The following is a 2,500-nucleotide window of genomic DNA, read 5'->3' on the forward strand; positions in this document are numbered from 1 at the left end:
CCCTCGCTACAGCTCGAGACGGCCAGGTACGCCCGAGACTTGGCTCGGGACGGCCTGGGACGCCCTCGCCATAGCTCGGGACGGCCTGGGACGCCCGAGACTAGGCTCGGGACGGCCTCGGCACAGCACGGGACGGCCTGGGACGCCCTTGCCACAGCTCGGGACGGCATGGGACGCCCGAGACTTTGCTCGGGACGGCCTGGGACGCCCTTGCCACAGCTCGGGACGGCCTGGGACGGCCTCGGCACAGCTCGGGACGGCCTGGGACGCCCGAGACTTTGCTCGGGACGGCCTGGGACGTCCGAGACTTTGCTCGGGACGGCCTGGGACGCCCGAGACTTGGCTCGGGACGGCCTGGGACGCCCTCGCTCCAGCTCGGGACGCCCTGGGACGGCCTCGACACAGCTCGGGACGGCCTGGGACGTCCGAGACTTTGCTCGGGCCGGCCTGGGACGCCCGAGACTTGGCTCGGGACGGCCTGGGACGCGCTCGGCACAGCTCGGCACAGGCCGGGACGCCCGAGCCGAGCTTCGGGTCGCACGAAATCTCTTCGTATTCCGACATATTAGAAGCTTCCCATCATGTAGTAGGCCGAGCTTTGCCCTTTGGATGCCCTATGGTGCTTGGCGAGCACTAGGGAACGTGCCAGCACAAGTGCTGTGCACGCTCTGGGGAAGGAGCTCAACCCTCCCCCTTATAGTGCAAAGTTATTGTTTTTCCTATTTTCACAAGGAAACATCAATTTTTTAACCAAGCATACTGGGCCTTTACTCCTTCGTTACTCGTCGGAATCCAGCAAACTTATACTCGTTGGAAAGGTCTTTTCGCAAGGATTTTTTTGATATATTATAATAGCGATTCCGATAAATATTTATTTTTCTATGAATTTTTAAGTGAATAAACACCGGAAAATTCATAAAAAATAGAAAAAAAAATATTTTCTTCCGTTTCTTTTCTCCAATAATTCATAAATAATACCTCAATAGTATTAATGAAGAGAGAGTCGAAATGGCCCGGGTGGATTTCGAAATGTCCCACGACCCCATAGAATGCACGGGCCAGCCGAGCCAAAAGAATGGGACGCGCACGGGACAGCATTGGTCAGGCTCGGGACGGCACGGGACAGCACGGGACGCGCATGGGACGGCACGGGACGCGAATGGGACGGCCTTGCTAAGGCTCGGGACGGCATGGGACAGCACGGGACGCGAATGGGACGGCCTTGCTAAGGCTCGGGACGGCATGGGACAGCTCGGGACGCGCATGGGACGGCCTTGGTGAGGCTCGGGACGGCCTTGGTCAGGCTCGGGACGGCATGTCACGGCCCTGGTGAGGCTCGGACGGCACGGGACGCGCATGGGACGGCACGGGACGGCCTGGGACGGCCTTTGTGAGGCTCGGACGGCACGGGACGCGCATGGGACGGCCTTGGCGAGGCTCGGGACGGCATGGGACAGCACGGGACGGCCTCGGCACAGCTCGGACGGCACGGGACGCGCATGGGACGGCCTTGGCGAGGCTCGGGACGGCATGGGACAGCACGGGACGGCACGGGACGGCCTCGGCACAGCTCGGACGGCACGGGACGGCCTTGGCGAGGCTCGGGACGGCATGGGACAGCACGGGACGGCACGGGACGGCCTCGGCACAGCTCGGACGGCACGGGACGGCCTTGGCGAGGCTCGGGACGGCATGGGACAGCACGGGACGGCACGGGACGGCCTCGGCACAGCTCGGACGGCACGGGACGGCCTTGGCGAGGCTCGGGACGGCATGGGACAGCACGGGACGGCCTCGGCACAGCTCGGGACGGCACGAGACGCGCATGGGACGGCCTTGGTGAGGCTCGGACGGCACGGGACGCGCATGGGACGGCCTTGGTGAGGCTCGGACGGCACGGGACGCGCATGGGACATCATGGGACGCACATGGGACACCTTATGGGGATCATCAAGGGACGTTGCACGGGACATTCTTTCCCACGAAGGGCATTTACATGGGACATCTTAGGAGTCGAGAGCCGGCACATGGGACAACGTAGTTCACACGCACGGAACACTTTACTTTCGTTTGGAACGTCGTGGGATCTTTATGTCCCCATTAGCACCGAACCTTTAACATGCTAGGAAGCTATGTTCGATCTTCTCGAAGTGTCGATGGAACTTCGATGGATACACATCCGATCCGATGTTATGATGATGTACTTTCTCCGAGATCGATGTTGGGGCCGTATTCCGATGTCATGATGATGTACTTTCTCCGAGATCGATGGGACGGCCTTGGTAAGGCATGGTTCGGCCTTGGTAAGGCATGGGTCGGCCTTGCTAAGGCATGGGACGCGCATGGGATGGCCTTCGTAAGGCATGGGACGGTCTTGTAAGGCACGGGACGCGCATGGGACGGCCTTGTAAGGCATGGGACGACCTTCGTAAGGCGTGGGTCGGCCTTGTAAGGCTCGGGACGCCATGGGACGGCACGGGACAGCACGGGACGCGCAAGG

The sequence above is a fragment of the Eschscholzia californica genome, unplaced genomic scaffold, assembly GCF_041429995.1.
Source record: "Eschscholzia californica isolate CP2 unplaced genomic scaffold, dmEscCali1.0.p SCAF_16, whole genome shotgun sequence".
Lineage (NCBI taxonomy): Eukaryota > Viridiplantae > Streptophyta > Magnoliopsida > Ranunculales > Papaveraceae > Eschscholzia > Eschscholzia californica.